Consider the following 10,114-nt stretch of genomic DNA (forward strand, 5'->3'; position numbering starts at 1 on the left):
TCAAATACATCTTGCTCCTATGACAGCTGGCTAGTGTCTGCCCCTGACTCTGCCCTTCTCCCCGAGTCTCTACTTGGATTTCCCACCTGGCTCTATTCTGCCTTGCTATAGGCCAAAGCACGTTCTTTATTAACCAATGGTAATAAAACATATGTGCAGCATACAGATGAGTTATTCCACAGCACACAAAGGTAGGAATATAAATTATTTGAAGAAGAATGGTATCAGAAGGACAGCAAGAAGGATTAAGAGAGGGTAATAGGAGAAACATGTCCAAAACTCAGTATATATATATATATATATATATATATATATATATATATATATATGAAAGAATAATAATACATAATAAATTCAGAAAGAAAAAAAGGACAGGGTACTATTATAATTTTAACACAAAAATGGCATTTTATTAAAATATCTAGAAATGTCAACGAAACATTATGTGTTTAATTGTAATATGTATATTTCAAGATTTTAAAGAATATTCACTAACCTAATTCTATGCTTAAATTTAAATCTGTTTTCAAAATTTTTCCCTTGATATTTGAACAGTTCACTTTAAAAGAAAAAGTAACACCAAGTTCAATCTGCTTTAGCATATATAGTTTTTAAAAATTAAATCTTCTATTTAAAAAATTTTATACAGTATATTTCAACCATAATTTCCCACTCTGAATGATATGTACCATTTTAAATTCTACTTTTTTCTTTATTTAAAGCTGTGTCCTGAACATTTTCTTATATGTAGAGAAATACTGAGAACATTTATTTTGTTGACAGCAGAGTTTCACATCTCAGGGATAAATAAAATTTTATTTGGAGATTCTTGCTTTGTGGAGAGTTCAGATTGTTTTCTCATTTATTTTTTGTGAATATGAACACTGGGGCAAACAAACATTGATATTTATATAATTGTGACTCTCTTCTTAGGCTAAACCTTTAGCCTTCAATTTTTACTTCAAACGGCAATTTCACTTTATGTTGTCAATATTTTGGTCTCATTCTGAGCTTTTGAAACTACTCTTAAAGCACATATAAGCATACTTTTACTTATATGAAAAAGAACTTCATGTTTCTCCCATATGTTTATATGTTTGTTGTTATTGAGCCTCAGTTTTAATGTAGCTTGTAATTTTTCTTCACTAGTTTCTACAGTTACAATGAATTCATGGAGAGTATTTCTTACCTGACTGAAATGATGTTTCCTACGGAAATGTGAATACTTCACTTGATCTTAAATAGTCAATGATGTCACCAAATATATTTGAATGCATGGTGATGGTTGTGGTAGTGACAGCTTTAGGTCTTTACGAGAAAATAAAAATCATATAAATTCTTTAGTATTCAGTAAGAAAAATATTTTTTAACATGCAAATGTTGTCAAGACAGCTGCAGTGTCCTGAAAACATGCAAATCAGTGAAATTTTTAAATATCACACATACATTAAAAACATGATTTTAAGGTGGTATTTCACATTACAATGTAAGATGGTTAAGATTTAAAATGAAGGCTATAGAGATTAAGCAGACTATTTACATGTAGATAATTTGAAAATGAGAAGAAAAAAATTTGTAGGTAAAGTTCTTCAGTTCATAAAATGTTCAATTGGATATAATTTTTGAGTAAAAGATTTTAAAAAACGAAACATTTTTGCAAGTCCACCTATCTGTAGATTATTTCTTCTCTACAAAATCAAAAGGACCTGAGTTTCCAGGAATTAGGGGAAGGAAATGATAAGGTGAAGCACTGAGAATTTTAGGGCCTCATACTATGTAATGTTGGATCAACATCATTAAACACCTGCCTAGCCCATAAGATGCATGACACGAAAAGTAAACCCAAATACAATCTATGTCTTCTGTATGATAGTTCTACATCTAAAAGCCAGTTCATAACTTTGTAGTGGGTAGCCATTCCAGCTTTGGTCTGGAAGTTCCAACCCCTATTGAGGCTTCAGTAACTATCACGCCTACAAGGCTGGGCCAAGAGAGGGCCCTGAAGACCCAAGATCCGGATGCGCTGCCCTCTCTTGTTGCCTGGACCCTGGACACTAGAGGTAGACCGAGGAGAGTTCTCCAGAGAACACTGCCAGACTGCGTGTCTTTCCCTGAACCCACAACCTACCTATCCCTTCATTTGTAAGTTACGCCACTAAATAAATCTCGCTTTTAACTATGTGGAGTAGCCTTAATAATTTCACCAATAACAACTTACAGCAAGTGAACCACTGAAACCAAGATATTATATTGGGAAGATTTATGCATGTATAGGGACAGAAGGCATAAGGAGGTATTTATGTACCATGTACAATGCATTCATGAGAACGTAAAATGAGGCTATTTTTTTAATTATCATTATAAGAATTATCACTTATAAAGCAAGAAAGGAGGAAAATTGGATGGGATTTAGCTAGAGAAGAGGAGGGAGGGTAATGTATAAATCACACACACACACACACACACACACACACACACACACACACACACACACATATATATATATATATATATGAGAGGGAGAGGGAGAGAAAGAGAGACAGAGAGACAGGAAGATGATAATACCTCCTCCAGGAGTCATCTAACAAAAATCACAGTGTTAGGTAAGGGAAACTTCTCTTTTAGTTTTTGGTCAAGTGGATCCAAAAGACTCCAAAACAATAAAGACCTTTGTCCTTACCCTTGGTTGTTTTCCAGATCTTGAAGGTAAGACTCATTCCATTCAATCAGATGATTTGGAAGAATTGAACTAATACTAATATGGAAGCCTCCTGCCTAAGGACTGGCTCTCATAGACTCTAAATTTGCAATGTAAGCTGTCAAGAGAAATAAATAATATCAATTAAGGAATTGCTTCCATCAGACTGGACTGTAGGCACATCTGTGGAGCATTTTCTTATTTAATGATTGACATAGGAGGGCCCAACTGACTATGGGCAATGACATCTCTGGGAATGTGGTCCTGGGTTGTATAACACAACAAACTAAGCAAATCATGGGGAGCAAGCCAGTAAGCAGCATTCTATCACGGGCTCTGCTTCAGTTCCTGCCTTGACTTCCTTCAATAATCTATTGTGATTTGGAAGTATAAGTATATTATAAACACTATCCTCCTCTAAGATAAGTTTGGTGAGTATTTTATCACAGCAACAAAAAAAATCAACTAATATAGAGGGCAAGGAAAGTATTTCAGAGCTTATGAGAAAATCTGTGTTATAGTGGTGCCAAATTGTGCATTATTATATAGCCAGAACAATTAATAAAGCAGTTATTGAATTCAATCTCAATTGAATACTATCTCTTTGGTAAGTCCTAAAGCTTTTTGATAAAATATAGCTTTCTTTATTAATTTTTGGTTAGCATACACAATAATGGGTTTAGTTATGACACAGTCACACATATATATCGTAACTTACTCATGAATATCCACTCTTCACATCCTCCCCATCCTTTCTCTCACTGGTCCCCTTCTTCCTTTTAAGTAGTCCTCATCATTTTTTCCCTTTTCTTTTGAGGAGACTACACTGTTTTCTGTAATTTATCTCATAATTTACATTCCCAGTACTACTGTGCAAGAATTTTCTTTGCTCTATATCCTTTCCAGTATTTATCTTAACAACAACAACAAAAAAAATTACCAACTGTCCATGTGTGAGGTGATGTCTCATTGCATTACATATATGTGATGATTAGCCTTCTGTATATATAAAATGTCCATGTGTATCTTTTTTGAGAAATATCCATTGTAATATTTTGCCCACTTTCAATTACATATGTTTGCTGTTGAGGTTTAGTTGTGTCAATATTCTCAATATTAATAGATTTTCACTTTTGTAGGTTCTTTCTTAACTTAGAACAATGTCATTCTTTTTTAAATCATAGTAATATTATATTTCAAGTATTTTATGTGCTTAATCCAGTTAATTTTGTTATTTGCTATGAGGTGATATCTAATTAATTCTTCTAAATGTGGATATGCTGTTGTCTGAACATTTTTTTACTGGAAAAAAACTTGCAAGGACTCACATTTCTTGGCAGTACAATGCTACTATACTACATAAAATCAGGAGTTAATATAACCTAATCACTCTAATAGTCAAGGCTTTTTAAAGAAACTAAGCTGGTGGAACATACACAAACACAAAAACAGGCCTACACAAGAAACACACACAGACAACACACACACACACACACACTCATACACACACACACATACACACATAGAAAAGAAGATAAATATAAATAAATGGAAATGCGTTTAAAGAGGCCAATACTATCCATGATGTGCCGTTTGCAAACTGGTAAAGCAAGGGCCAGTGGTGCAATTCTTTCTGTATCTACAGGCTTGGAAAATGAGGGAGGAAGAGTGTGATTCCCTGTCAGAAGCCAAGGATCGGCAAATGAGTAATGTGTGGAAAACAACATCTCAAGAACCTGGTATCGACAAACCAAATGTTAAATGCCTATATGGGAGAAATTCTATTTGATTTTTTTTTAATTTATTAAACCTTTGTTATAAACAAGTTGCAAATGAAAAACAACACACATTAAAATTAACCCGGAAATCAAAAATATAGAAACAGTGACTATTACTTTTTGAGACTTTTGATGTTCAGTGCTGATGTAATTCAGCTTTCCTTAGTTTCAGCATACTTCCAATTACAATGTTTGAGTTAGTAACATACAAAAAAAGCAGCAAATCCACACACATTTGTACAGATTGTGTGTGTGTGTGTGTGTGTGTGTGTGTGTGTGTGTGTGTGAAGGTAGATCTCCTTTAGTTAGTCTCTTCTGGATACACCTTTACACTTTTGATTAAATACTTATTCTACAACTGGAAAAGATTTGCTAGACTAAGATTAGTGAATAAACCGGGCGGTGGTGGCACAGGCCTTCAATCCCAGTGCTTGGGAGACAGAGGCAGGTGGATCTCTGTGCGTTCAAGGCCAGCCTGGTCTACAGAATGAGTTTCAGGACAGGCTGCAAAGCTACACAGAGAAACCATGTCTCAAAAAATAAAAAAAGAGATTAGTGAATAAATAAAGTTATAAAGATAAATAAAAGAATAGAGAATATTGTTCATTCAAGTCAAAATTGTCTAAGGAAACAATCATAGCCTTGAATGAACATTAATATTTTGTAGCAGGAATCTTTAGAAGGTCTTGTTAATAAAATCAAACCTGAACCAGGTATTGGGGTGAATGCTGGAAGATCAGAGAAGCAGAACAAGCCACAGCTACTTCACCTCACCAGTTCCTCAGCTGATCCTGTTTCCTCAGACTGGAAGCCTCTGTGTCCTCATCCCAATGGCTCTCAGCTGAACTGCTGCTCGAAAGCCTGAATGCTTAGCCAGCCAAATGCTTCTAGTTTCTGGTCTTCACGCCTTATATATCTTTCCTTTATACCATCATTCCCTGGGATTAAAGGCTCACTTTCTGGGATTAAAGGCATGTGTCACCATGCCTGGATGTTTCCAATGTGGCCTTGAACTCACAGAGATCCAGAGGGATTTCTGCCTCTGGAATGCTAGGATTAAAGGTGTGTGCTACCACTGCCTATCCTCTATGTCTGCCTAGTAGCTGTTCCATTCTCTGACCCCAGATAAGTTTATTAGGGTGCACAATATTTCAGGGAACACAATACCACCACAATATTTTTAATAGTATTAAATGAAAAATTAATTAATTTTATGCAAACAGTCTAGGGATAGCCAATAAGGAGCAAACTAACACATGTCATTCTTCTGTGACTTTAGCTTTTTCATGGTTCTCAATAACTTTAAAGCTGATTTGTCCCTAAAACAAATATTTGGAAATATTAAATCATCTAAAATTTTGTTCCATGGAAGAAGTATTTTAATATTTTTAAAAAACTGATTCAACTTTTTATTTTGAAAAGCTTGGAAGTGAAAGAAATCACATATCAAAATTACCCATACATAAAGTCTATACATCTCAGTGAACTTCCATATAGTTAGACATTTTTAAGACTTTAGACACTGCTGATTAGTCAAATTGATTTATTTTGGTTGTCTTTAATGCTAAGGTTTCTCAAGATTAAAAACATTATTCCATGCATGTTTAGTTAATGATTAAAATAGTATATAATCTAGTGACATCCTATTGAGCTATGTCAAAATAGGATGTGCCCCATGCTATGAAACAGCTTGTTTTATGATTGGAATACAGACACAAGTATGCAGAGGTGAATTTTGGTGAAACAAATCTCAGCAATAGAATCTCTAGATTTTCTTTTCTGCAAAAAAATACGTTAAAATTGTTTTCTTTTTCATATCATAATATAATTGCATCACTTCTTCCTTCCCTTTCCTCCCTCCAAATCATCCCATATATAGCTCCTTGCTCTCTTTCAAATTCATGGCCTGTTTCTTCATTTATTGTTGTTACACACATGTAAGACTCTAGGGAGAAAACCTTGATGTCACAAAAGGGCAACACATGCAAAAGATGGTAAGAGCTGATATTTGAAGAGTGAGTACCATCCAAGGGAGTGTGTCTCACTGGAAAATTAATGCAGGTAATGGAATGTCATGACTGCTAGGTTGGACGGTATTCAGGTTGTAAATTTTTAGTCAAAAGGAGGATACTAGGAAAATAGAAGGCTAGGAACTGACAATATTTGTAGGATTAGTGGCAATTGGGAAACTCACAGTGAATTATTTCTAAACATTTAAACACTCAGTCTTTTCCACGGTTCCTCAGTGTTTGTTGCAGCCAACCACAGATGGGAAGCCTTTGGGAAAAACTTGCTCCTGTACTGGACATGTGCTCACATTTTGTCATCACTTCCTAAATAATAAAGTATAACTATTTACATTGTATAAGAGGCTATAAGTAATCCTAGTATCCTAAAGAAATGTAGGAGTCCCTTAATCCTGTCTTGACAAGGCACCCTTCCCCCAAAAAGAATTATCATGGGAGGTATTCTACACGCAAATACAGATCTTATACATAAATGGAGAAAATATCAGCTTAGTTTTTATGAGTCTCATCTTGGAGATTTTCCACATGGTCATAACCAAGAGGTTGAGAAGAAATGTATCTTGAAGATTCCCATAGTAGGGCCCTGGTAAAGCTGTGTTAGAAAACATGGCCACATACAAATGCCTGAGAAAATACATACAGAACCAAACTGCTGATCTTCTTTAGCAATCTATTTTGAACTGGAGTTATGGTAGAGAAGATAAACAGATTTGTGAATGAGCATAAGACAACTGAATGGAGAATGGCAAGCAATATGAATGATTCCTGGGGGGACTGGGTTATCATTGCCAGGAAAAGAGACAACTGCTGTGATGCACAGGTACTGACTTTTTCCACAAGTGAGCATGCCCAATAGCGAAACAGGTATAATCAACTTCCTCTGTTTGTCCTTTTTGTGTGTGTGTGGGAGGAGAGAACAAGAACTACGGGCAGAGACTAAGAAAACACCATGCCAGGGTGAGAGAGGGTTTCCTCTGAATAGAAACATTCCATCCTGGAGGGAGAAATGAAACTCATAAGACTCAAAAAGCTAACAAAAATTACATGACTCAAGAAACTCGGAAAGGTATGAGTCACGAGGCCCCTCCCACAACTGTAAGCAGTAAACAGTTTCCAGGAAAGAGAAGACTCTTCCGTGAAGCTGCCAGCAGGTTGTGCAGGGAGCTTCAAGGACACAAGCACTAGTGAGTCATCACTCACACTAGTGTGCACCTTTTTTTGATGAAGCTGCCTTTAAACCTTTCGTGCTCTTGTGAGTCACCCCACTAAGCCCATTGGGTTACCCAGCTACACTTGGGTGGAATAATTTCCTTGATCTGCCTGCAGTTCCCCATCTGGGGAAACTATAAATTTGTTCATGTCTCTCCAGAAAATGTCACACAGCAGGGAGGTAATGGCGTCAACTGAGCAAAACGCACTTGCATTGGTGAGGTACTTGTTTCTTAAAGAGAGCTGAATGCCTATGAGAAAAACTGCACCACATGGCCTCTAACAGTGGATTGCTGTGTATGCTTATGTACCACATCACTTATCAAGGCCAGGAAATACTAACATCTGCAAACACTTGGACTGCCTTTGCCTGAGTAGCCCTGTGGACTCACTGGAAAGGACTGTGAAGGGACTTCATTGGGATGATAGAAATGACTGACATCTTGGGTGCAGTGATGTCTACTAATAATAATAGGTGAACCAAATATCATAGAAATATATATTGTGAACTGTCCCATGAAACCGAGCATAAACTATGATATGATACAGAGCTTCGCTTCAGCAGGCTCAAGCCTCACTGCTTAGCAGACTATGAATATTTTGACAGTGTTTGTGGATGCTTCATCAGTGAAACTAATGACTTTTGTCTCTTAAAATCATTTTAAATTCCCCCTTGGAGTTGTTTTTCCTTTTAGGCTTAGGATATTGATAAACTATTTTCTTAACTTTCATTACTTGCACCTTAAGTGTCATGAGTAGCTATAACAAACAAACAAAAAAAAAAAACCCCTAGATTCTTAGAGACTTAATGTACCTCTTTCTTTCCTGAAAATGATTATCATTTCTACCAAGATGGAAGATTTGACATTCATTTTCAAGCCAAGGATTGGGCTAGGTAGATATCACCCACTAACTATTCTGCCTTTCTCTTCCTTGTGATATCTGCAGTTTTCCTACCAGCTTAGTTCTATGAGAAATCCAGGATGTGTTTGGTTAATCACACAATCAGAGGTTACCTGAAAATCATTGCCTTTCCTGATAGACTTCTTTTTATTTTCAGTCTCATGCTGCCAGAACGGATGTGAATGGAAATTGACCAAAAGCACTGTGTTTCCAAATACCTAACTGTAGGGTAAAAGGTAGAACTGTTAGACAATTAGAATACTGGAGTTGTGGATTAAATTTCAATAGGAATATAATCATAACTAGATAACAAGAGTATTTCATTTTGTCCACGGCAGAATCCATCATCTTGTAATATGCCCTCCAGCTGAAGGATACATGAAAAGGATTTGACTTTTCTGTTCTGTGGTCTTTTCAGTTTTCAAAAAGCTTTTCTTTCCACTGTTGCTAAGAGGGAAAAGAAACTGTTGCCAAGTAACAGGAAAATAATGTCCACACGTATCTGTCTCCTCAGTTGCATATCAAATGCAAAACCCTCAGCTGTTCTCAAGGACATGGTGTCACTGAGCTATCCTTCAAAACACCACAGTCCACCATTAGAGGCCATGTGGTGCAGTGTTTTTCTAGTAGTGGCATTCAGCTTTATATACAAGTTTTCATGTCCCACCTTGAGAAACAAGCATATCACTAATGCAATTGCACTTTTCATTTGCCTGAAGCTCTGCTTAACCGTAAGTAATTTGAAGAACGATTATTTTGCCTGTTTCATTTCTTCTTCCTGACCAAGAATGTGTGTCACATCTGACCTTCTGAAGACTTCCTCTCTGTTAACACGTAATAAGTTGGCTAAAGATCTGTTATGGTTCACCTTGATGTGATCACAGACAGTCACTTTGTGGTTTAAGAAAGAGACATTTTAGAAATAGACTTAGCCAAAGGGCATCAGATTCTGTAACTCAGTAAATGAACACTCTAAGTCAAGCCCAGTATACCAATCTGCCCTGCCCCTCTTTGAGAAAATTACCCACCTCTGATTCTATTCTTGATTTGCCTCATGACTTTCCACTCTAGCCACAGCTAATTGGGCCAGTCATTGATCTAATGAGAATCAATATGTTAAAGGAGTAGAGAAAATTAAATGTCTTCTTTTGAAAATGTATCATGAAACCTAATGATGTGATAGCCTACAGAGGGGACACATTAAATCATATTCATTCAGGACAATCATAGAGGGTAGAAGAAATGGAGGTGAGACAAAAGAGGCAAAGAGTAGTTATGCCACCCCTAATGCTCAAAGAGGCTAACGCAGCTCATGAGAGAAGTAGACATTGAAAAAGGCTAGGTTCTATTAATAACATTTGGCTTTATCGTTCAATCATTCCTCCTAATAGTGAAATGTTTCACTGAGGCTTGCCCAGTAATTGAGTAAAACCAAAACTTATTATAAGCCACAGTCACCCTAGGATCCCCCCTGCTATATAGTCTCCTTGGTTCTGTGG

The sequence above is a fragment of the Peromyscus eremicus genome, chromosome 18 (genome assembly GCF_949786415.1).
Source record: "Peromyscus eremicus chromosome 18, PerEre_H2_v1, whole genome shotgun sequence".
NCBI classification, from domain to species: Eukaryota; Metazoa; Chordata; class Mammalia; order Rodentia; family Cricetidae; genus Peromyscus; species Peromyscus eremicus.